The sequence below is a fragment of the Medicago sativa genome, chromosome 7 (assembly GCF_051527215.1).
Source record: "Medicago sativa cultivar Bolivia chromosome 7, Bolivia_mono, whole genome shotgun sequence".
NCBI lineage: Eukaryota > Viridiplantae > Streptophyta > Magnoliopsida > Fabales > Fabaceae > Medicago > Medicago sativa.
The window spans coordinates 48606616-48634066 of NC_140755.1; the positions used below are offsets into that span (position 1 = coordinate 48606616).

At 37.1% G+C, this 27451-nt stretch overlaps 1 pseudogene; it reads left to right on the top strand.

Annotated features, from left to right (window-relative positions):
* The first annotated feature begins 1973 nt into the window (after positions 1 to 1973).
* On the top strand, positions 1974 to 27338 carry LOC146906377 (uncharacterized; annotated as a pseudogene).
* The last annotated feature ends 113 nt before the right edge of the window (positions 27339 to 27451 follow it).

Below are 27451 nucleotides of genomic sequence, written 5' to 3' on the forward strand. Positions count from 1 at the left end.
AGTTATGAGGGATTTTTCAACAAAACTTTTCAAGAGTATTTTCCCCATAACTTGAAAACTAAATATCATATTCAAGTCAAACCAACACCTTTAGAAAGCTAAAAATATTATCTACAACTTTCATGTTTGTACCAAAATCTAGTTCACGACTGAAACGAGGGAAAAAATGCGAGAATGCAAAACAGGGATTCTGTTCTGTACAACTCGCCACTGCGAGTAGGTCTACTCGCCATTGCGAGTTACCAGTTACTCGCCGTTGCGAGTAAGCTTGCTCGCAGCTGCGAGTTATGACAGTCCAGTCTCGGGAAAAAGAGCCATTTTCACCCCAAAACCCCAATTTTGACTCCCCAATGCCCAAATTTGATTCCAAGGTTTATCCAAACATTTCTAAACATGAAAAGACACACAAATCCATATCAAATTTGTCCCAAAACATTCTCTTAACAAAAATCATCATTTGACCCATTTTTCATCAAAACTTCAAAAACAACACAAGTTCATAGCAAACTCCACAATTATGATTACCCAAGGTTTTAATCATCAACAACAACATCTTTCAACAACAACAACAATTAACCATCATGAATTCATCAACAATTCATCACAACAACATCTCATATCATCATTTTTGGACAAAAATGCAAAGTATACATATAACCACAATTTAAGCATGTAATTTCCTCACCAACAACTCAATTAACATTCAAATTACATACTCAAACATTACATCAAAACATGAACACGAATTTGCAATCAATTAAGTTCAATTCATCAATTTTATAAAATGGGTAAAAAGAAAAAGTTAGGAATTATGGTTGAAACCTAACCCTCTTACCTCTAGCACCAAGATTCTCTAACCCAAGCTTCAATTTAGCTCCTAGATGATGAATCCCTCTTGCCTGTAACCCTTGTTCTTGTTCTTCCCTCTAGCCTCTATCTCTTCTCTTCTCAAATGAAAAATGAAATGAAAATGTTTGTAACTCTATCTCTTCACTAACATTAGTTTATATAGACTCACTTGATTGGGCTTATCTCACAAACCTTAATGGGCCTAACCCATTTCTATTTCAACCTCAAAAACGTTACTACTCATTTACCGGTACAATATAACACTAACGGTCACTTAACGGTAAATAAAATAATTACTACACCCTCTAGTAACTTGGTAAAATAATAACTCTCACTAAACACTAAAAATAACTTTCTGCAAAATTACAAAATTACCCCTACTCTCAAAATGACCAAAATGCCCCTAAGTCCAAAATGACTAAAATACCCTTCTAACACCGAATTCTACGATTCCCAATCAAAAATACACACAGAGGCAATAATCACATAAGAGCACATATAGCACACATAAATAATAAATAAAATAAATCTAGCGAAAAATCGGGTTGTTACATATCCTTCTCAAAGAAGCATTTCAACCTAAACGGACATTCACATTTCCTTGAGCCCGTGCCTTCAAGGTTTGGTTTCTTCCTCGTCTTAGGTGGCTCGTATTCACCACTCCTTTCACATTGAATCATCAAGTATGACCTTTTTAAACTAGATTTATCTGATCAAACTATAAACCTCCTTAATATCTTTCAATGTCTAAACTCTTTTTTTGCCGTAACTCAGTAATCCACCATGTGCAACTTTTGAGATTAATCTCTTGAGCCTTCTGGAACCCAAATGTGTGGTCAATTTTCTCTCAAGAGTTTTAATGTTGTTGTATGCTTAAAGCTGGATTCGATTCCAAGATCTTGGTTAAACTAGAAGAGACTCACGCCATCTCATCTAAGGGTACTTGAGTTTAAATGTCTCAACTATTACATCTTGGGGACACCACTTTATTATGTTACTTCTTAAATATATGAAACACCCTTGTTTTATAACTTCTCCCTATAAATACATGAAACACTACATGAAACAAACAACATTAAAAACATAAGTGTTTTGCAGTATTCACCCTATAAACATATCCCACCATGTTATTCCTATTTTCAAACCTTCAGTTCATGAAGTTGTTACCCTTTTCGCTTTTTCTTTTGACTTATTTTTGTGCATCCACAACAACTACTTCAACTACTTCATCAAGAACTATACAAAGTAGTGAAGCAAGTGCTTTGTTGATGTGGTAAGCAAGCCTTGATAATCAAAGCCAAGCTTTGTTATCATCATGGAGTGGCAATAATTCATGCAACTGGCTTGGAATTTCTTGTAATGAAGATTCCTTATCTGTCTCTAAGATAAACCTCACAAATATGGGATTGAAAGGTACGCTTGAAAATCTTAACTTCACATCACTTCCAAATATCTAAACGCTAAACATAAGCAACAATTTCTTAGATGGAAGTATTCCTCACCACATTGGAATGTTGTCCAAACTTACTCATCTTGATCTTAGTGACAATCTTCTCTCAGGAACAATTCCATATGAAATAACACAGTTGATTAGTCTTCAAACTTTATATTTGGATACTAATGTTTTCAATGGTTCCATTCCTAAAGAAATAGGTGCATTGAGGAATCTGAGAGAACTTAGTATTTTTCATGCAAATCTCACAGGGACAATTCCAACCTCTATTAGAAATCTGACCTTCTTGTCATATTTGCAAGTAGGAGGCAACAACCTCTAAGGAAACATTCCAAAAGAACTTTGGAATTTGAACAACTTAAACTATTTAGCACTTACAGTATATAAATTTAATGGTTTTGTATTTGTTCAAGAAATTTTGAACTTGCATAAGCTCGAGACTCTCGATCTTGGTGATAGTGGTCTTTCGATTAATGGTCCCGTCCTCCAAGAAAATTGGAAGTTGTGGAATTTGACATATCTTTCTCTTTCTCAATGCAATGTCACAGGGTCAAATCCATTTTAATTTCTATAGGAAAGTTAACCAACTTGTCATATTTAAATTTAGTAAAAAACCAAATTTCTGGTCACATCCCTATAGGTATTGGGAAGTTAAGGAAGCTAGAGTATCTATATCTTTTTGACAATCACTTATCTGGTAATATTCCTGTGGAAATTGGGGGATTGGTGAACATGAAAGTGTTGATGTTTAATAACAATAATCTTTCTGGTTCGATTCCCCGTGAAATTGGAATGATGAGAGATGTTGTTCAAATTGATTTGAACAATAAATCTCTCTCAGGTGAAATCCCATCGACAATTGGAAACTTGAGTGAGATACAGTCTCTTACGCTTGCTCAAAACTATCTCAATGGGAAATTACCAATGGGAATGAATATGCTTGGCAGTTTGGAACTTGCAATGGGAAGATGCAATTGTATGATAATGACTTCTTTGGTCAGCTACCTCACAACATTTGCATTGGTGGGAATTTGTAATTTTTGGCAGTTATAAATAACTATTCGCAGGCCCATTTCCAAAGAGTTTGGAGAATTGCTCTAGCATTGTAAGACTTCGACTTGAACAAAACCAACTTACTGGAAATATAACAGAGATTATAGATTTTGGAGTATATCCAAATTTGGTTTACATGCAATTAAGTCAAAACAATTTTTATGGACACCTTTCATCCAATTGGGGGAAGTTCCATAACCTGACAACCTTCAATATTTCTAAAAATAATATATCAGGCCATATACCACCAGAAATAGGAAAGGCACCCATCTTGGGTTCACTTGACTTATCCTCAAACCATTTCACGAGGAAAATTCCAAAGGAGTTAAGCAACTTGTCTTTATTCAATCTTTTGATAAGCAACAACAATCTCTCTGGAAACATTCCTGTAGAAATATCATCCTTAGATGAACTTGAGATCTTACACCTTGCAGAAAATAATCTAAGTGGCTTCATCACAAAACAACTTGCAAATTTGCCTAAGATATGGAACTTAAATTTGAGCCATATATAACAAATTCACAGGAAATATTCCTCTTAAATTTGGTCTTCAAAGCCTTGATCTCGGTGGAATTTTTTTGGATGGAACAATTTGAAGGTGAGAAAAACACAAGAAGGGGGGTTGAATTGTGTTTTGAAAAATTCTTTGTTTCTCCTAAACTAAACACACTGGTCAGAAGCTAAGTGAGACAGCTTCTGAAGTAATAATCAGAATCTGAACGCAAAAGATAAAAACAGAGAGAGAGAGAGAGAGAGAGAGAGAGAGAGAAGAAAGACACAAAACAATTATACAGGTTCCTTCCACAAACCAGAAGTAGTCCTGTCTCCCTTGCACTTCCAAGGAGAGTTCACTAAAAAGTAATATCTGATTACAATTGCTTAAGCACACAGCAAGAGACTTCCTTTGCTCAAGCACACTTTGCAAGAGTCTTCCTATGCTCAAGAACACAATCAAGAGACTTCTATGCTCAAGCACAACTGCAAGAGACTTCTAAACAAACAAGATTACAAAGAAAAATGTTTGAGGTTGAACACTTGATATACAATCAGAGGTGCTCACAATACAAATCAGATAAGACTCTAAGACTTAAGAATTTCTAAGATATGACTTTGAGAAACAGAAATTCTAAGTGAATGCAGAACAATTTCAGTAGAGGTTTGACACTTGTAAAAATATTGAGAGTCTTTCTTTCAGCATTACAAAATCTCTAAGACTTCACTCCTTTATATAGAGGTGTGAAAGAGACGTTGTGAAATTGCCAGCACATCAAAAGAGTCATTGTTGAAGCTTGATCTTTCACCGATGATCTTTTGCCTGATTTGGTTGTTGTCCTATGAAGAACAAATTTCAAATCCATTCCAGTTGAGAGGGAACAATTCTGCAGGCTTGTTTGTACATTCAGAGCTGTTATTTTGTCTTGTAGCAGAGACACAAAACAGAGTAGTGGGAAATGTGGTTGTACAGTTCGTACAAAGTACAATGTCAACGCTTTTGTTCCTTTTGCAAGCAAATGCCTTCAAACACTTTTGAAATGACCGTTGCAAAGTTCCACTAGTCTTCTGCTATCTTTAGATGAATTTCGATCCATGAAACAACTCTTGAATCCTTGAATTTTGCAAATTCAGTTGATCTTCAGCTTCTGGTGAAAACAGCTTCTGATGAGGCGGCTTCTGACGAGGCAGCTTCTGATGACATTGCACTTCAGGACCTCTAGTCTTCAGAAGCACTAGTCTTCAGGAGCTTCAAGTCCTCAGGAGCTCTCTAGTCTTCAGGAGCGCTTTGCCTTCAGGAGCTTCTAAGCTTCAATTCCGTTGATTCCTTTGCTCTTTATTTGCTTAATCAGAACCTTTGTATGATATAAATTTTTGACTATGGTCCTGTACACTTGAACAAATATTAGCAATTCCAATTGTCAATTTTTAATACCTTGTTATCATGAAAACTCTAAAGGTTCATTGTTAAACACATTTTGTTCCAACAATCTCCCCCTTTTTGATGATGGCAAACAATAGTATTTAAAACTTGATCAATTGTTGTTAATCTAATTAACAAGTTGACTTTTGGGTTCTGAGGTTTGTAAGCTCAGAGTCTGAGGTTTGTAAGCTCTAACTCCCCCTGAGTCTGATAGTGTTTAAGGTGAGGTTTGTAAGCTCCCCCTAAGTTCTATCCTGGTTAATTAAATTCATTGAGCGCGCAATAATATCAGAGCTTTAAAATCAAATAATTGAGAAGTAGATTATAGATAAGAAGAATGGTTCAATTAATTTTATTTGAAATTTGATACTCCTTCTTTTGTTCAAAGCTTATACCTTTGAGGTAAAAAATGATAGAAGTTTTTCAAAATAATTTTACAAATATCATTAATGGGGCTCAAAGCCTTTAAATACTATCACATATACTCCCCCTTTTGTCATTAACAAAAAGAAAAAACAAAAAAAAGAGATGAGAAAAACATAGAATAAAAGGTTCAGAGCAATATATAAGCACATAATTAAAGCATATAAACCATCTTCTCAAAGTAAAATAAACTAAATAGAGCATATCAATCAAAATGATTATCAAAGCAACAATAGATAAGAAAAATAAACAGTTCAGGAGCAAATGATAATCAGAACCAAAAAACTATTCCAGAAACAAGTGATAGAACAAGACATATCAGAAGCATAAAGAAAAATAGACAAGCTAAAGGTGTGCAACTAAGGGTTTGGCTTGCTTTGTTTTTCTAAAAATTTCTTCAGAAGCTCATTTGTCTCTGCAAGTCTCTTGTCCATCTCTGCCCTGAGTTGTTCTTCTCTGAGTTTAGCTTCTTCCAGCTTAGCGTCTGTTTCAGCTTTGTACTCTAACTGCAGTACCTTATGTTCAGACAGCTCTCTTTCCAGCTCATTATTCCTTTCTTCTAACACCTTATTCTTCTGAACTAGAGCCAGATCAGGTGCAGCTTTACTCAAGTTGACCTTAGAAAGAATTGACAAATCCAGATCCTTGGGGTGAATAAATTGAAGGTGAGAAAAACACAAGAAGGGGGGTTGAATTGTGTTTTTGAAAAATTCTTCGTTTCTCCTAAAAACTGAACACACTGATCAGAAGCTAAGTGAGACAGCTTCTGAAGTGATAATCAGAATCTAAATGCAGCGGAATAAAACAGAGAGAGAGAGAAGAAGAACGACACAAAGCAATTATACTGGTTCCTTCCACAATCCAGAAGTAGTCCAGTCCCCCTTGCACTTCCAAGGAGATTTCACTATGAGTAATATCTGATTACAAATGCTCAAGCACACAAGCAAGAGACTTCCAATGCTCAAGCACACAAGCAAGAGACTTCCTTTGCTCAAGAACACAATCAAGAGACTTCCTGCTCAAGCACAACTGCAAGAGACTTCCTAACTAAACAAAATTACACAGAAAATTGTTTAAGGTTGAACACTTGATATACAATCAGAGGTGCTCACAATACAAATCAGATACAGACTCAATGGACTTAAGAATTTCTAAGATATGACTTTGAGACACAGAAATTCTAAGTGAATGCAGAACAATTTCAGCAGAGGTTTGGTACTTGCGAAAATCTTGTGAGTCTTTCGTTCAGCGTTCTTGCATTACCAATTCTCTAGGTCTTCACTCCTTTATATAGAGGTGTGAGAGAGACGTTGTGAAATTGCCAGCACACCAAAGAGTCGTTGTTGAAGCTTGATCTTTCACCAATAATCTTTTGCCTGATTTGGCTGTTGTCCTATGAAGAACAAATTTGAAATCCATTCCTTATCCAAAGGAACATCTATGCAGGCGAAGCTGTATTCTGGAGCTGTTTTCTTGTCCTGTAGTGCGGACACAAAACAGAGTAGTGGAGAACGTGGTTGTACAATTCGTACAAAGTACAATGTCAACGCTTTCGTCCAAATTGCAAACACACGCCTTCAAACACCTTTGAAATGACCGTTGCAAACTCCACTAATCCTTTGTTTGTGTTTTCGAATCCAATAGACAGCTTTTGCATTGATGATTCTTCAATTCTTGATTCTTTGCAAATCCAGTTGATATTCAGCTTCTGGTGAAATGGCTTCTGATGAGGCAGCTTCTGATGATGTGGCTTCTGGACCTCTTGTCTTCAGAAGCACTATTCTTCAGGAGCAGCTTACTTCAGGAGCGCTATTTCTTCAGGAGCGCTTTTTCTCTTCAGTAGCAAGATGCCTTCAGGAGCGTCCAAGCTTCAAATTTTTGTTGTTTCCATAGCTCTTTATTTGCTCATTCAGAACCAATGATGATGTAACTTTATAATTATGGTCCTGTACACTTGAACAAATATTAGCTAGTCCAATTTACAATTTTTAATACCTTGTTATCATCAAAACCCTTTAAGGTTCATTGTTAAACACATTTTGTTCCAACAATCTCCCCCTTTTTGATGATGACAAACAAAAGTATTTAAAATTGATCAATTGTTGTTAATCTAATTAACAAGTTGACTTTGGGGTTCTGAGGTTTGTAAGCTCAGAATCTGAGGTTTGTAAGCTCAAACTCCCCCTGAGTCTGATAGTCTTTAAGGTGAGGTTTGTAAGCTCCCCCTAAGTTCTATCCAGGTTAATTAAATTCATTTTTCGCACAATAATATTATCAGAGCTTAAAAACAAAATTGAATCATTGAAAGAATTAATTTATAGATAAGAAGAATGGTTCAATTAATTTTACTTGAATTTTGATACTCCTTCGTTCGTTCATAGCTTATACCAATAAGGTAAAAAAATGATAGAAGGTTTTCAAAAATTTCAAATGCCATTAATGGGGCTCAGAGCCTTTAAATACTTGTCACATATACTCCCCCTTTTGTCATTATCAAAAAAAAATTAAAATAAATTTAAGCATAAAAGACAAAAAGATATGAGAAAAAAAAAAAAACTCAAACAAAAGAGAGTATACAAGAAATTAATCAGATCAAAAATAAATGAACATGAATATCTAAAATATCAGAAGCAGCTAAACAGTCAGAATCAGTAAGCATTCAGAAGCATAGAGAAATAAAACACGATGGTTTCAGAAGCAAGGACTAGGAATTTAAAACAAACAACAAACAAAAAGAAAAACACAAGGGTGTGCAACTAAGGGTTGGTTTGTTGTTGTTTCTTCATCTCCTCCATTTCTTCAATTTTCTTCTGCAACAGTTCTTCAAGCTGTTGTTGCCTCTGGAGAAGAGCTTGTTCCCTTTCTCTAGCTTCTTGCTGCTGCTGTGCCATCTGTTTCTTCAGAAGCTTACACAACCTGGCTTCTCTGGTCAAGTAATCCGTTTCAAAGAAGAAAGGCTGGTTTGCCAGGAGCAGTGTAGAACTTCTTACTCTAAGACTCTGATTCAGATTTTCCATTAGCCTTCTGACTGAAGCTTGCTTGACTCTGATGCATTTAGCCCTTATGCTTTCAATTAGCTCAGTTGCCCGGTTCTGAAGAGATGCCCAGGAGTCATCATATGCACTTGTGAGATCAATTGTCCTTCGTTGATCCACAAGATTATGCAACTGACTCAAGATTGAGAGAAGCTCAGAATTAATATATCCAGATTCCAGGATGTTTGAGGGTGGTTGTTCAAGGATTTCAAGATCAGAATCACTGATTTCCAAATCTTGAACAGGGTTAGGAACTGGAATGGTAAAGTGTGTTTGTGTGTTTGAAGATGAAGGCTGGTCAGAATCAATGTGTGTGGTGGAGGTTGAGTCTTGAACATTGACTAGAGAGATGTCAACATCCATGGGAGTTGGTTCTGGAGAGTGTTCAGGTAAAGGTTGAAATTCAGTTTCAGTTGGTGGTTGTTGTGGTGAAGTTGTTGTTTGATTGTTGAGTTGGGGGTCAATGATGGCTATTGGTGATTGTGGGGGTGTTGTGGGTTTTTGTGGTTCAGGTGTTTGTTGATGGGGGTTTTCTGAAACAACATTTTCAGAAGCAGCTGCTTCTGGAGTTGTTTCAGAGGCCTTTTCTGTTGTAGACTCAACATTTTCTGGAGGAATCATGTTGAGAGGTTGAATGTTAAGAGGTTGAGGGTGAAGGCGAAAAATAGTATCAATGACTCTTTCTCTCTGCTCAGCCAGTTCAGCCAACTTCTCAATAATTATGTGACCAACTGGTTCATAAGTAGTTGACTGAGAGGGCTTATCGTTGGTTTTGGATGATGTTGATTGGCTTTTTACTGGTTTTCGAAACAGTTGAGCTAAGGGTATATCATCATCAGAATCATCAGAGTCTGATAATGATTTGGATGCGGAATCTGATGATATATTAATTACCTTCTCTGGTTCAGGATCAGAATCCTCTTGAGCAAACTCACTGGTCATCTGCAACATTTTCTTGGCTTCTGAGACTACAGACTCTTGTAGCTCAGCAGCAATTTCCAAGACTTTTTCAGCTGCTGCCTTCTTCTCTTGTAACTCCTTTAACTCCAAATCAGAAGCATCTTGAGCTGTAGAGGTGATATGAGGAAAATCCTTGGTCCTCCTCAAGGCTGGCTTCCTCTTCCTCTTTGGTATAGCAGGTTGATCAAGAGAAATGCCAACACCCATGATCAACCTGGAATCCATGTCTTCAATGGCTTCTTCAATAGAAGGTACTGATGAACTACCAATTTTGAGCTTGTCAGTAGCAACTTTTGCCTTTTTAGCAGGTTGTTCAACCTCTAGATATTGCTCTGCAGTTATCTTCCTTTTTGACTTTCTGCCTCTGGCTCGTGGCAGAGCACCACCATACATTTCCTCTGGAATATCTTCCAATCTGATTCTCTCATTGGTTGCCTCAAAATGTTCCTTGATATAGTACATCTGCACTTCAATGGGATCCTTCTTGCAGATGGGTGGAAAGTCCTTCATAAGATCAGACTTAACAAATGATTCACTTAAATCAGTTTGAAGTTTGGTGACTTCACTGATTAGCTTCATATTCAAGAGAGTATGAGCATTAATGAATTTTCCAGTTTTTGTGTCAAGTAGCTGATCTGTGAAGCCTTGAGATTGACTGAGACTGTCCAAGATACCTCCTTGATAGAATATCTCTGAGAGGAGTCTTCCATAAGGAACCAAGGGTTTATCCAGTAGCTGACTCTGTTTCAAACACTCTACCAAGTACTTGAACATGTATTTGGGCACATTCACCTTTTCCTTCTTGATGAAGTGCTGGAGAAGGACCTTCTGAGCTAGATTTGGTTTCACACAGTCACCACTTGGAAACAGGTTCTCATTCTGAATCTTCAGAAGCATCTTAGTTTCCATGCTCAATTCAGCATATTTCTTTTCCTTCTCAGAATTGTATATCACCAAGTTGGCTTGCTTTTTCCAAATGCGTTTTTCAGCAGCATCTGAAAGATCAATTCCAGAGTAGTATCCAGAGGCTGCAGCCTTGAGAACATACTCTATGTGCCATTGTGCAAGTCTTATTGGAATACCACAGATGCTGGACCTGATTTCATCTTCCACAAATGGCGCAAGACCCATTTCTTCTCTTGTTTTCCCTTCTAATTCAGGATACATTAGCACCATCTGACTTTCCTCAGCTAAGGATGCCGCTTTGTTGTAGAATTTTGCTCTTACCCAGAAGTGTCTAACCAGAGCTTCATATGTTGGTCCATTCAACATTTTGAAATAATCCATGAGTCCTTGCTCTTCATAGTAGCTTCTGATTGAACACCTATGAAAATTCAGAGAATCAAAGTCCACTGGATTCTCTATCTGAACCTGCAAATCCCATTCTTCCAATTTCATGCTTCTTCCTCTGTAGTCATATTCAGGGACCATTCGTGAAGTAGACACTGAATCTTCTCGTTGCGAGCTTGATGATGCCATTTGATGATTTACGAAGATTTGAAGAAGATGAAGATTTTAGGGTTCTAAGGTTGAGAGAATGCGCTTACTTCGCAAGAGGTTTGAGAGCAAATGTGTTTGTTGTGAGTGAGTAGTGTGTGAATTGTCAAAGTGTTAAAAGTAAAACGATTGCAATTTAAAAGAGACAAACAAACATAACATTAATGACAAAATTGGGGGCGCGTGAAAAGTACTTTCAAAGCTTTTAAATCATCATTGCCCTTTTAGTTATACACCAACACATATAGGCCACGTAAGAAGTTCACAGAGTAACTACCAAGTTAGTGGGCCAGAAGTTACTTTTTAAAAGGTAACTTCCAACGTTTCCACTAATTCAACTATTCAGAAGCAACAAATCCAGCTTCTGGACTTCAGATGCTGACGTCATCATCAGAAGCGAGTTTTCCTCAGAACCTCAATAAAGAGCTTCTGATGGACTACCGCTTCTGAACTAACTTCAGAACCTAAAATCCTATTCAGGAGCAAGCAAGCATTTAATCAGATACAAAGTGCATGTTCAAATTTTTCTTTATAAAATCAAATCTTTCAACAGTTAAAGGCTTAGTAAATATATCAGCCCATTGATTTTCAGTATCAATGAATTGTATATCTAAAATTCCTTTTTGAACATAATCTCTGATAAAATGGTGTTTGATTTCAATGTGCTTCGCTCTTGAATGCAAAATTGGATTTTTAGACAAACAAATAGCAGCAGTATTATCACAATAAATGGGAATACTGTTAGCAGTTATCTGATAATCTTCCAACTGATGTTTCATCCAAAGTAGTTGTGTACAACAACTTGCAGCTGAAATGTATTCTGCTTCTGCTGTAGACATAGCAATAGTTGTTTGTCTTTTGCTAGCCCAGGATATAAGATTATCACCTAGAAATTGACAATTGCCACTGGTTGACTTTCTTTCAATCCTATCACCAGCATAATCAGCATCACAGAATCCAATTAGCTTATAATCTAAGGATTTCCTATAAAGGAGTCCAAGATTGGTCGTTCCTTTCAAATACCTGAAGATTCTCTTGACAGCAGTCATATGAGATTCTCTAGGATCTGATTGGAATCTTGCACACAAGCATACACTGAATAAAATATCTGGCCTAGATGCAGTGAGGTATAACAAAGAACCAATCATACCTCTATACAGCTTCTGATCTACTTTAGTTCCTTCATCTTCTTTGCTCAGGTTGCACGTAGGATGCATTGGAGTGTTCATCACTTTACAATCTTCAAGTTTGAACTTCTTCAGAAGCTCCTTTGTGTACTTTGATTGATGAACATAGACTCCATCTTTGCATTGATTGATTTGAATGCCAAGGAAGAACTTCAGCTCTCCCATCATGCTCATTTCAAATTCATCCTGCATTAACTCAGAAAATTCCTTGCAAAGAGATGCATTAGTAGAACCAAATATTATATCATCAACATATATTTGCACAACAAGAATATCTTTCCCAAGGGTCCTTCTGAAGAGTGTAGTGTCAACCTGTCCTCTCTTAAAATCATTTTTGATTAAGAAATTACTTAGTCTATCATACCAAGCTCTGGGAGCTTGTTTCAAGCCATATAGTGATTTCTTCAATTTAAAAACATGGTCAGGATATTTAATATCCTCAAATCCAGGAGGTTGCTTAACATACACTTCTTCTTCTATGACACCATTGAGAAATGCACTCTTGACATCCATCTGATATAATATTATGCCATGATTAACTGCATAGGAAAGAAGTAACCTGATTGCTTCCAATCTTGCAACTGGAGCAAACGTTTCAGTGTAATCAATGCCTTCTTGTTGACTATACCCTTGTGCAACAAGCCTGGCTTTGTTTCTTGTTACTTCACCTTGCTCGTTCAGCTTGTTTCTGAATACCCATTTTGTTCCAATAATGTTCTTGTGCTGAGGTTTGGGTACCAGATCCCACACATCATTTCTTTGAAATTGATTCAACTCTTCTTGCATAGCTAGGATCCATCCATCATCTGAAAGTGCTTCATCAACTGTTGTAGGTTCAATCATTGAGATTAGTCCAATCATTGACTCTTCTTGTCTAAAATGTGATCTTGTTCTTCTTGGACTATCTTTGTTTCCAATGATTAGCTCTTCAGGATGTGAAGACTTGTGTTTGAATGTGTTTCTGGGAGGATCTGCTTGATGTGAGCCATCTTGTGCTTCATCAGAAGCAGCTTCATCTTGTGCTTCTGATGTGGGTTCAGCTTCTGAACTATCTTCAGATTCAGCTATCTGATCAGGTTCTGGAGTAGCTTCAGGAACCTGTATCTCTGCAGAACTTTCACCTTGCTTTGAAGTTTTATCTTCAAGCTCCTTGTCATCAAATTTAACGTGCATAGATTCTTCAACACAAAGTGTTTCTGAATTATACACTCTGTATGCCTTTGACCTTTCAGAGTAACCTAAAAAGATTCCTCTTTGGGCCTTGGCATCAAATTTCTTTAGGTAGAGCTTGTTGTTCAGAATGTAACATGTACATCCAAATTGATGAAAGTAAGAGATATTGGGTTTTCTTCCTTTAAAGAGTTCATATGCTGTTTTCTCCAAAATAGGTCTAATATAGATCCTGTTTTGAACATAGCATGCAGTATTCACTGCTTCTGCCCAAAAATGTTTTGGTAAATTGTTTTCATGAATCATGGTTCTGGCCATTTCTTGTAAAGTTCTATTCTTTCTCTCTACAACCCCATTTTGTTGTGGTGTTCTAGGAGAAGAGAATTCATGGAAAATTCCATGTTTTTCACAAAAAGCTTCAAATGGCTCATTTTCAAATTCTCCACCATGATCACTTCTGACTTTCAAAATTTTTGATTCTTTTTCAGATTGAATTTGAGTGCAGAAGCTACTGAATACATCACACGCAACATCTTTACTCTTTATGAATTTCACCCAAGTCCATCTGCTGTAATCATCAACAATGACTAATCCATATCTACTTCCATATAAGGATGCAGTACTTACTGGTCCAAATAAATCAATATGGAGTAATTCTAAAGGTCTTGAGGTTGAAACAATATCTTTTGTTTTAAAAGATGATTTCACAATTTTCCCTCTCTGACATGCACCACAGAGTGCATCTGAATGATAGTCAATGTCTGGTAGCCCTTTCACAAGTTGTAACTTACTAAGCTTAGAGATTAACCTCCAGTTAGCATGTCCCAACCTTCTGTGCCACATCCATTTCTTATCATTCACTGATAGTAGGCAAACCACCTTCTGATCAGCCAGTTCAGAAAAATTGATTTTATAGACATTGTCAACTCTCTTTCCCTTAAACACAATGGATTTGTCTTCCTTGTTGATTACTGTACAGTTGGGTTTTTCAAAAAGCACATCATAACCATTATCACAAAATTGACTAATGCTCAAAAGGTTATGTTCAAGACCATCTACCAACCATACATTATTAATTGAGGTAGAGGAGTTACCAATAGTTCCTGTACCTATGATCTTGCCTGACTGGTTGCCTCCAAATTTCACATTTCCTCCCTCTTTCATTGTTAGGCTGAGGAACATGGACTTGTCTCCTGTCATGTGTCTTGAGCAACCACTGTCTAGGTACCATGATCTTTGCTTTGGCACTGCTCTTAGACATACCTGCATCATTGACATTTTTAGATTTAGGTACCCATTGTTCTATGGGTCTTGGAAGGTTAGTACTTAAGGCTTTACTCTTCACTTCTTGTACCTTGTGCTGTGAGTTGGGTTGCTTCTGATTAACCATCACCTTAGGTTTTGGTACTTCAGAAGCAGTAACTGTCTTCTTCTGAAACTTAGACTTCAGAACCCCAGATTTTGGTTTCACCAGACTCTGAGGAATAGGTTCTGATCTTTTCAGGATCCTAACCTTTGAAGTTTTGGAATCAGATTTGATCATAGCCTTTGACTTAGAGTTCTTTGGCTTTGAAGTAATCTTAGCCTTAGAACTAGAAGCTTCAGGTTCTGATTGAACAACAGTTTCCAACTCAGCCCCTTCTGGTACAAAGAATGTTTTCAGACCTTCCTTGATGCATTCACAACAAGACTTTAGATTGGTTTTATCAAGTTTCACTTCTGGAAAACCAATTCCTCTGCCATTGTTCTTGTAAATGCTATAAATCATAGAAGCTACTCTGCTTCTGTCAATGCCAGATATAATAAAATCTTCAAGAGCAATTTCATGGTTACTTAAAGGTTTTTCATTACACTTTTCTTGTAGCTTCTGACATAAGAACCTGAGCTGATCTTCATATGTTTTACACATGAAGTCAAAGCCCCTAAGTCCTTGTTCAGAAGCTTTCAGATCCAATAGAGTTGATTTTTGCTGTTGTACCAAATCAGCATATTTTTCTTTTAAATCCTTCAACTCATTGGTTCTTACTTCAAAATGTGTAAGAAGTTCTTTAAGTGACTCAACAAGTTCATCTCTGGGAATTTTGGAATATACCTCGTTTTCATCTTCTGAGTCTGAATCTGATCCAGCTTCTGAAGTTGCTGTTGCTACCAACCCAACAGCTACCTTTGCATCTTCATCAGCTTCCTCTTTATCAGATCCAGATTCACTACCCAAATCATCCCAGGTTGCCATTAAACTCTGCTTAATCTGCTTCTTGAGTTTGCTTGGTTTGAATGTAGACCTCTTTGACTTATCCTTTGACTTTTCTCTTTGAAGATCAGGGCATTCAGCAATGAAATGTCCAGGCTTCTTACAGTTGAAGCATCCCTTCTGATCTTCTTTCCTTGAGCTTCTGGAGTTACCCCTTCTGGAGAGAAACTTTCTGTTCTTCTTGGCCAGATATTGAAGTCTGTTTGAGAGCATGGCCATTTCTGCAGCATCTGGTTCAGAATCTGAACTTGACTGTTCTTCCTCTTCAGATTCAACCACTTTGAGAGCTTTTGATGACTTGCCTTTGGATGGAAGAGCTATTGATTTACTCTTCTTAGTAGACTCATGTTCATTAAGACTTAACTCATGAACTTTGAGAGAACTAACAAGATCTTCGACACTTAAAGTGTTTAAATCTTTAGCTTCCTCAATGGCAGTCACCTTCGGTCTCCATCTGGCAGGTAAGCTTCTGAGAATCTTGCTTACATGATCAGAAGCAACATAGCTCTTCTTTAGAATCTGTAGACCAGAAACTAAGGTTTGAAACCTTGAGTACATCTCCTCAATAGTTTCATCATCCTTCATTTTGAATAACTCATACTGATGTACAAGCAGGAGAGCCTTTGCTTCTTTGACCTTCTTGCTCCCTTCATAATTTGAACAGAGAGAAGCAAACATAGCTTTAGCAGTGGATTTGTCACTCATCTTCATGTATTCTGCTTTGGGTATGGCCGTGACAAGAGCTCCTCTGATAATATGATGCTTCTTGTAGAGTTTCCTCAGTTCTGGAGTATGTTTCTTTCTATCCACAGCAGCTCCTTCTTCATCAAGGACTAAACCACCAACGCCGTCTTCCAGAATATCCCACAATTCTTCATCTAGGCTCATGATGTAACTGTAAAAATTGGTCTTCCACCAAGAGAACTCTTCAGCATCTCCATTGAACTTTGGAACTTTTCCAACACTGGTTTTCTTACTATCACTATAATCATGTGAGACATTTTTATAGCTAGTATCACCATCAGGAGGAGGAGTAGTCATGTTTTTCTCAGATCTTTGACTGTTGCACGGTTAAGTGATACACAACAGACCAAGGCTCTAGATACCAATTGAAGGTGAGAAAAACACAAGAAGGGGGGTTGAATTGTGTTTTTGAAAAATTCTTCGTTTCTCCAAAAAACTGAACACACTGATCAGAAGCTAAGTGAGACAGCTTCTGAAGTGATAATCAGAATCTAAATGCAGCGGAATAAAACAGAGAGAGAGAGAAGAAGAACGACACATAGCAATTATACTGGTTCCTTCCACAATCCGGAAGTAGTCCAGTCCCCCTTGCACTTCCAAGGAGATTTCACTATGAGTAATATCTGATTACAAATGCTCAAGCACACAAGCAAGAGACTTCCAATGCTCAAGCACACAAGCAAGAGACTTCCTTTGCTCAAGAACACAATCAAGAGACTTCCTGCTCAAGCACAACTGCAAGAGACTTCCTAACTAAACAAAATTACACAGAAAATTGTTTAAGGTTGAACACTTGATATACAATCAGAGGTGCTCACAATACAAATCAGATACAGACTCAATGGACTTAAGAATTTCTAAGATATGACTTTGAGACACAGAAATTCTAAGTGAATGCAGAACAATTTCAGCAGAGGTTTGGTACTTGCGAAAATCTTGTGAGTCTTTCGTTCAGCGTTCTTGCATTACCAATTCTCTAGGTCTTCACTCCTTTATATAGAGGTGTGAGAGAGACGTTGTGAAATTGCCAGCACACCAAAGAGTCATTGTTGAAGCTTGATCTTTCACCAATAATCTTTTGCCTGATTTGGCTGTTGTCCTATGAAGAACAAATTTGAAATCCATTCCTTATCCAAAGGAACATCTATGCAGGCGAAGCTGTATTCTGGAGCTGTTTTCTTGTCCTGTAGTGCGGACACAAAACAGAGTAGTGGAGAACGTGGTTGTACAATTCGTACAAAGTACAATGTCAACGCTTTCGTCCAAATTGCAAACACACGCCTTCAAACACCTTTGAAATGACCGTTGCAAACTCCACTAATCCTTTGTTTGTGTTTTCGAATCCAATAGACAGCTTTTGCATTGATGATTCTTCAATTCTTGATTCTTTGCAAATCCAGTTGATATTCAGGTTCTGGTGAAATGGCTTCTGATGAGGCAGCTTCTGATGATGTGGCTTCTGGACCTCTTGTCTTCAGAAGCACTATTCTTCAGGAGCAGCTTACTTCAGGAGCGCTATTTCTTCAGGAGCGCTTTTTCTCTTCAGTAGCAAGATGCCTTCAGGAGCGTCCAAGCTTCAAATTTTTGTTGTTTCCATAGCTCTTTATTTGCTCATTCAGAACCAATGATGATGTAACTTTATAATTATGGTCCTGTACACTTGAACAAATATTAGCTAGTCCAATTTACAATTTTTAATACCTTGTTATCATCAAAACCCTTTAAGGTTCATTGTTAAACACATTTTGTTCCAACATAAATGTAGGGAGAAAATCTGTAGGATCTCTTCCTCTTATGCTCAGTGGATTCTTCACCCAGGTTCCAAGGACCTGTATATCATCAAGATTTTTTGCAACACCATTCAGCCAGTCTTCCAGCTTTTGCTTAGCTTGCTCTTGAGCTTCTATACAGGAATCATGCAGTGCTGAAATAACATTAACAACTCTTTCCTTCAATCTCCTCCACTGCTTCTGATAACTGACTGTATGACTCAAGTCATTTCTCCCTTCCATCAGCTTGATTAACTCAGAAGCAATGTCTTCACACACATCTTGTAATACATGAGGATCTAGGAATATGGTGGGTGGTGAAGATTGTTTAGAGGGTTTTGGTGAAGCTGTGGGTACAATGGCTAGATTGGATAATGGTTGGCCATTTGTGGTTTCAGAATTGTTGGTTGAAGGTTGGTTAGAAACAGTGTCTATAACCATGTCAGAGGCTTGATCATCTTGATCAGGTAAAGAAATGGTAGATGGTTGGGTTGGCTCAGGAACAGGTTGTTCAGGAGCATCTGGTTCAGGTTTAGGTGAAATATGTTCAAGAACAGTATGTTCAGGAACTGTTTGTTCAGGAACAGTTTGTAAGGTTTGATTTGAGCTAGTTGAGGGGACTATTTGTGGTTCAGTTTGTGTGTTGGGTGGTTGTTGTTGTGGTGATGAAGTCTTTTGTGGTTCAGGTGCTTGGTGTTGGGGGCTTTCTGAAGTGATTTCCTTAGAAGCCACTTTTTAGGCTTTTTGTAGGTCGGACTCAACAACAACATTGTCAGGCTGTTTTTTTCTGACCATCAGGAGCCATCAGTAATTGTGAAGCTTCTGAAGTTACAATCTCTTGTAGTTCAGTAGTGATCTTCAAGGATTTTTCAGCTACTTCAACAACTCCAGATCAGGATGATTAGGTGGGAGTCTACTGCTTTTGAGTTCAAGTAACTCACCTATCTTCCTATTAATTGTTGGAAATACTGGTTCAAAGGGTGCTGAGGTTGAGGTTGGATGGCTTTTTGATAGTTTTGGGTAGCGTTGACCTAAAGGTTTATCATCATCAGAATCAGAGGATGATGATGAGGTTGATGAAGAGGAATCATATATCTCATGTATTACAGGTTCTGTGTGAGTAGCGACATTACCTGTCATAGAAGATTCTGAACAATCTGCTGTTTTTTTCTGACCATCAGGAGCCATCAGTAATTGTGAAGCTTCTGAAGTTACAATCTCTTGTAGTTCAGTAGTGATCTTCAAGGATTTTTCAGCTACTTCAACAACTCCAGATGCAGCAGCAGCTTCTTCTGCTTTCTTCCTCTCTAATTCCTTTGAGACCAATATTTTAGTAGCTTCAACATCCTCTACTTCCTTAATAACATAAGGAGATTCCTTGATCTTCCTTATTGCTGGTTTCTTCTTCTTCTTTGGTATAGTAGGTTGATCAGGAGCAATTGACGAAGCAATAGCTTTTCCACTTCTAGTTTTCTTTTTCAGGACCACATCTGTGTCCAGGTCCTCATATGCTTAGCTCTTGAATGCAAAATTGGATTTTTAGACAAACAAATAGCAGCAGTATTATCACAATAAATGGGAATACTGTTAGCAATAATCTGATAGTCTTCCAACTGATGTTTCATCCAAAGTAGTTATGTACAACAACTTGCAGCTGAAATGTATTCTACTTCTGCTGTAGACATAGCAATAGTTGTTTGTCTTTTGCTAGCCCAGGATATAAGATTATAACCCAAAAATTGACAACTGCCACTGGTTGACTTTCTTTCAATCCTATCACTAGCATAGTCAGCATCACAGAATCCAATTAGCTTATAATCTAAGGATTTCCTATAAAGGAGTCCAAGATTAGTTGTTCCTTTCAAATACCTAAAGATTCTCTTGACAGCAGTCAAATGAGATTCTCTAGGATTTGATTGGAATCTTGCACACAAGCATACACTGAATAAAATATCTGGCCTAGTTGCAGTGAGGTATAACAAAGAACCAATCATACCTTTGTACAACTTCTGATCTACTTTTGCTCCTTCATCTTCTTTGCTTAAGGTGCATGTAAGAGGCATTGGAGTGCTCATTACTTTACAGTCTTCAAGCTTGAACTTCTTCAGAAGCTCCTTTGTATACTTTGATTGATGAACATAAACTCCATCTTTGCATTGATTGATTTGAATGCCCAGAAAGAACTTCAGCTCTCCCATCATGCTCATTTCAAATTCATCCTGCATTAACTTAGAAAATTCCTTGCAAAGAGATGCATTAGTAGAACCAAATATTATATCATCAACATATATTTGCACAACAAGAATATCTTTCCCAAGGGTCCTTCTGAAAAGTGTTGTGTCAACCTGTCCTCTTTTAAAATCATTTTTGATTAAGAAATTACTTAGTCTATCATACCAAGCTCTAGGAGCTTGTTTCAAGCCATATAGTGATTTCTTCAGTTTAAAAACATGATCAGGATACTTAAGATCCTCAAAACCAGGATGTTGTTTGACATACACTTCTTCTTCAATTACACCATTAAGAAATGCACTCTTGACATCCATTTGATATAATATTATGCCATGATTAACTGCATAGGAAAGAAGTAACCTGATTGCTTCCAATCTTGCAATTGGAGCAAATGTTTCAGTATAATCAATGCCTTCTTGTTGACTATAACCTTGTGCAACAAGTCTTGCTTTGTTTCTTCTTACTTCTCCTTGCTCATTCAACTTGTTTCTGAATACCCATTTTGTTCCAATAATGTTCTTGTGTTGAGGTTTGGGTACTAGATCCTACACATCATTTCTTTGAAATTGATTTAACACTTCTTGCATAGCTAAAATCCATCCATCATCTGAAAGTGCTTCATCAACTGTTGTAGGTTCAATCATTGATATCAGTCCAATCATAGACTCTTCTTGTCTGAAATATGATCTTGTTCTTCTTGGACTAACTTTGTTTCCAATGATTAGCTCCTCAGGATGTGAAGACTTGTGCTTGAATGTGTTTCTGGGAGGATCTGCTTGATGTGAGCCATCTTTTGCTTCATTAGAAGCAGCTTCATCTTGAGCTTCTGATGTGGGTTCAGCTTCTGGACTATCTTCAGATTCAGCTATCTGATCAGGTTCTGGAGTATCTTCAGGAACCTGTATCTCTGCAAAACTTTCACCTTGCTTTGGAGTTTTATCTCCAAGCTCTTTGTCATCAAATTTAGCGTGCATAGATTCTTCAACACAGAGTGTCTCTGAATTATACACTCTGTATGCCTTTGACCTTTCAGAGTAACCTTATAAGATTCCTCTTTGGGCCTTGGCATCAAATTTCTTTAGGTAGAACTTGTTATTTAGAATGTAACATGTACATCCAAATTGATGAAAATAAGAGATATTGGGTTTTCTTCCTTTAAAGAGTTCATATGCTGTTTTCTCCAAAATAGGTCTGATATAGATCCTATTCTGGACATAACATGTTGTATTCACTGCTTCTGCCCAAAAATGCTTTGCTAAATTGTTTTCATGAATCATGGTTCTGGCCATTTCTTGTAAAGTTCTATTCTTTCTCTCTACAACCCTATTTTGTTGTGGAGTTCTAGGAGAAGAGAATTCATGGACAATTCCATGTTTTTCACAAAAAGCTTCAAATCGCTCATTTTCAAACTCTCCACCATGATCACTTCTGATCTTCAAAATCTTTGTTTTGTTTTTCAGATTGAATTTGAGTGCAGAAGCTACTGAATACATCACAAGCAACATCTTTACTCTTTAGAAATTTTACCCAGGTCCATCTACTGTAATCATCAACAATAACCAATCCATATTTACTTCCATATAAGGATGCAGTGCTAACTGGTCCAAATAAATCAATATGAAGTAGTTCTAAGGGTCTGGAGGTTGAAACAATGTCTTTTGTTTAAAAAGATGATTTCACAATCTTCCCTTTCTGGCATGCACCACAAAGTGCATCTGAATGATAGTCAATGTCTGAAAGGCCTTTGACAAGTTGTAACTTACTAAGCTTAGAGATTAATCTCCAGTTAGCATGTCCCAACCTTCTATGCCACATCTATTTCTTATCATTCACTGATAGAAGGAAGATTACCTTCTAGGTACCATGATTTTTGTTTCTCCTTTGCTCTTAGACATACCTGCAATATTGATATTTTCAGATTTAGGTACCTATTGTCTTATGGGTGCTCTAAGGTTAGTACTAGAAGTTTTACTCTTCACTTCTTGTACCTTGTGCTGTGAGTTTGATTGCTTCTGATTAACCATCACCTTAGGTTTAACAACCTTTGGTTTTGATACTTCAGGAGCAGTAACTGTTTTCTTTTGAAACTTAGACTTCAGAACCTCAGATTTTGGTTTCACCGGACTCTGAGGAACAAGTTCTGATCTTTTTAGGATCCTGATCTTTGAAGTCTTGGAATCAGATTTGATTATAGTCTTTGGCTTAGAGTTCTTTGGCTTTGAAGTAATCTTAGCCTTAGAGCTAGAAGCTTCAGGTTCTGATTGAACGATAGTTTCCAAATTAGCACCTTCAGGTACAAAGAAGGTTTTCAATCCTTCCTTGATGCATTCACAACATGCTTTGAGACTGATTTCACTAGATTTCCCTCCTGAAAATCCAATCCCTTTTCCATTGTTTCTGTAAATGCTGTAAATCATTGAAGCAACTCTGCTTCTGTCAATACCAGACATGATAAAATCTTCAAGAGCAATTTCATGGTTGCTTAAAGGTTTTTCATTACAATTTTCTTGTAGCTTCTGACATAAGAACCAGAGCTTGTCTTCATAGGTTTTACAAATGATGTCAAAGTTGATTCTTGTTGTTTCATTCAATCAACATATTTTTCTTTTAAATCCTTCAACTCATTGGTTCTTACTTCAAAATGTGTAAGAAGTTCTTTAACTGACTCAACAAGTTCATCTCTGGGAATCTTAGAATATACCTCATTTTCATCTTCAGAGTCTGATTCTGATCCAGCTTCTAAAGTTGTTGTAGCTACTAACCCAACAACTATCTTTGCACCTTCAACAGCTTCCTCTTTATCAGATCCAGATTCACTTTCCAAATCATCCCAGGTTGAAATTAAACTCTGCTTAATCTGCTTCTTGAATTTGTTTGGTTTGAAAGATGACTTCTTTGACTTGTCCTTTGACTTTTCCTTCTAAAGATCAGGGCAATCAGCAATGAAATGTCCAGGCTTCTTACAGTTGAAGCAACCCTTCTGATCTTCTCTCTTTGAGCTTCTGATGTTACTCCTTCTGGTCAGAAACTTTCTATTCTTCTTGGCCAGATACTGCAGTCTCTTCGAGAGCATAGCCATCTCAGCAGCATCTTCTTCAGAATCTGAACCAGATGGTTCTTCTTCTTCTTCAGATTCAGCCACTTTGAGAGCTTTTGATGACTTGCCTTTGGATGGAAGAGCTATTGATTTACTCTTCTTAGTAGACTCATGTTCATTAAGACTTAACTCATGAACTTTGAGAGAACTAACAAGATCTTCAACACTTAAAGTGTTTAAATCTTTAGCTTCCTCAATGTCAATCACTTTTGGTCTCCATCTAGCAGACAAACTTCTGAGTATCTTGCTCACATGATCAGAAGCAACATAACTCTTCTTTAGTATTTGTAGTCCAGAGACTAAAGTTTGAAACCTTGAGTACATCTCCTTAATAGTTTCATCATCCTTCATACTGATGAACCAGCAAAAGAGCCTTTGCTTCTCTAACTTTCTTGCTGCCTTCATAGTTAGCACAAAGAGAAGCAAACATTGCTTTAGCAGTTGACTTGTCACTCATCTTCATGTACTCTGCTTTAGGGATAGCAGTGACAAGTGCTCCTCTGATGATATGATGTTTCTTGTAAATCTTCTTCTGAGCAGGAGTATGTTTCTTTCTATCCACAGCAGCTCCTTCTTCATCAAGAACCAAATCATCACCAACACCTTCTTCCAGTATGTCCCATAGTTCTTCATCCAGACTCATTACATAGTTGTAGAAGTTTGTTTTCCACCAAGAAAATTCTTCAGGGTCTCCATTAAACTTGGGAATCTTTCCTACGCTAGATTTCTTGTTGTCACCATAATCATATGCAACAGTAGTATGATCAGGTCCAGATCCAGAAGTAGAAGTACCACTAGACATGTTTTTCTCAGATCATTTTATGTTACACTGTTAAGTGTTGAGATAACAGACCAAGACTCTAAATACCAATTGAAGGTGAGAAAAACACAAGAAGAGGGGTTGAATTGTGTTTTGAAAAATTCTTCGTTTCTCCTAAACTGAACACACTGGTCAGAAGCTAAGTGAGACAGCTTCTGAAGTGATAATCAGAATCTGAACGCAGCAGATAAAAACAGAGAGAGAGAGAGAGGGAAGAAGAAAGACACAAAGCAATTATACAGGTTCTTTCCACAAACCGGAAGTAGTCCTGTCCCCCTTGCACTTCCAAGGAGAGTTCACTAAAAAGTAATATCTGATTACAGTTGCTCAAGCACACAGCAAGAGACTTCCTTTGCTCAAGCACACTTTACAAGAGTCTTCCTATGCTCAAGAACACAATTAAGAGACTTCTATGCTCAAGCACAACTGCAAGAGACTTCTAAACAAACAAGATTACAAAGAAAAATGTTTGAGTTTGAACACTTGATATACAATCAGAGGTGCTCACAATACAAATCAGATAAGACTCTAAGACTTAAGAATTTCTAAGATATGCTTTGAGAAACAGAAATTCTATGTGAATGCAGAACAATTTCAGCAGAGGTTTGACACTTGTAAAAATATTGAGAGTCTTTCGTTCAGCATTACCAAATCTCTAAGACTTCACTCCTTTATATAGAGGTGTGAAAGAGACGTTGTTAAATTGCCAGCACATCAAAAGAGTCGTTGTTGAAGCTTGATCTTTCACCGATGATCTTTTGCCTAATTTGGATGTTGTCCTATGAAGAACAAATTTCAAATCCATTCCAGTTGAGAGGGAACAATTCTGCAGGCTTGGTTGTACATTCAGAGCTGTTATTTTGTCTTGTAACAGAGACACAAAACAGAGTAGTGGAGAAGGTGGTTGTACAGTTCGTACAAATTACAATGTCAACGCTTTTGTTCCTTTTGCAAGAAAATGCCTTCAAACACTTTTGAAATGACCGTTGCAAAGTTCCACTAGTCTTCTACTATCTTTAGATGAATTTCGATCCATGAAACAACTCTTTAATCCTTGAATTTTGCAAATTCAGTTGATCTTCAGCTTCTGGTGAAAACAGCTTCTGATGAGGCGGCTTCTGACGAGGCAACTTCTGATGATGTTGCACTTCAGGACCTCTAGTCTTCAGGAGCACTAGTCTTTAGGAGCTCTCTAGTCTTCAGGAGCGCTTTTCCTTCAGGAGCTTCTAAGCTTCAATTCCATTGATTCCTTTGCTCTTTATTTGCTCAATCAGAACCTTTAAATGATATAAATTTTTGACTATGGTCCTGTACACTTGAACAAACATTAGCAATTCCAATTGTCAATTTTTAATACCTTGTTATCATCAAAACTCTAAAGGTTCATTATTAAACACATTTTGTTCCTACACAATACCATCAATGCAGTTGAAATACTTGGAAACATTGAATATCTCACATAATAATCTTTCTGGTTTTATTCCCTCTAGCTTTGATCAAATGCTTAGCTTGACGTCTGTTGATAAAGGCTTTCAGAAACGCTACAATTGAAGTGTTGAGAAATAATAAAGGCTTGTGTGGTAATGTCTCTGGCTTAGAGCTCTGCATAGCATGAAGCATTGAGTCTCATCATCATCATATTAACAAAGTCTTATTGATTGTTTTACCCCTTATAGCTGTTGCAACTCTAACGTTAGTATTATTTTGCTTCAAATACTCATATAATCTCTACCAAACATCAACCACCAATGAAAACCAGGCTGGAGAGAACATCATTGTACCACAAAATGTATTTACAATATGGAACTTTGATGGAAAAATTGTGTTTGAAAATATTGTGGTAGCCACAGAAGATTTTGATGAGAAACATCTAATTGGAGTTGGAGGGCATGGAAGTGTCTACAAAGCAAAGTTGCACACAGGCCAAGTAGTTGATGTGAAAAAGCTTCATTCAGTGGCAAATGGCGAAAATCCCAATCTAAAATCTTTCACTAATGGGATACAAGCTCTAACCGAAATTCGACATCGTAATATTGTGAAGTTGTATCGATTTTGCTCACATTCTCAGTTGTCATTTTTGGTTTATGAGTTCGTAGAGAAAGGTAGTTTGGAAAAGATTTTGAAGGATGATGAAGAAGCAATTGCATTTGATTGGAACAAGAGGGTGGATGTCCTTAAAGATGTAGCCAATGCTTTATGTTATATGCACCATGATTGCTCACCTCCAAATGTTCACAGAGATATATCAAGAAAGAATATTCTTCTGGATTTAGAATATGTGGCTCGTGCTCGTACTTTGGAACAGCTAAACTTCTTGATTTTAATTTAACTAGCTCAACCTCATTTGCATGCACATTTGGCTATGCTGCTCCAGGTCAGTTCCTTTTCTTTAATCTCATTAAGACAAATAATTTTATAGTTAGTTTGTCCTTGCTAAAAAATTTCTTCCAAAACTATTTCAATATTATCTATATTTCTTGTTCCTTTTTGCTATTAGTTATTTACACTATTCCTACTTTTGTTTCTGGACAGAACTTGAGTACACAACAAAAGTCAATGAGAAATGTGATGTGTATAGTTTCGGGGTATTAGCATTGGAAACACTTTTTGGAAAACATCCCGGAGATGTTATATCTTTATGGAGCACCATTAGCTCTACACCTGATATTATGCCATTGTTAGACAAACGTCTCCCTCATCCTTCGAATCCCATTGTTAAGGAGTTAGTATCAATTGCAATGATGACTTTTACATGTTTGACTGAAAGTCCTTAATCTCGCCCTACCATGGATCTGGTTTCAAAGGAGCTAGATAGCAGGTTTCCAAGGAGCTAGTAATGTCAAAATGGTTTCACACAAATAGCAAAAAGATCCTACTTATTGAATATGCTTGAGTTTTACTTATTCCTACTTTTTTTTTAAAATTCTGTAAGCTATTTCTTAACTTCTGTTTGTATTATGAGTTCTTTTAAATTTGTAGTTTTTGAACTTTAATCA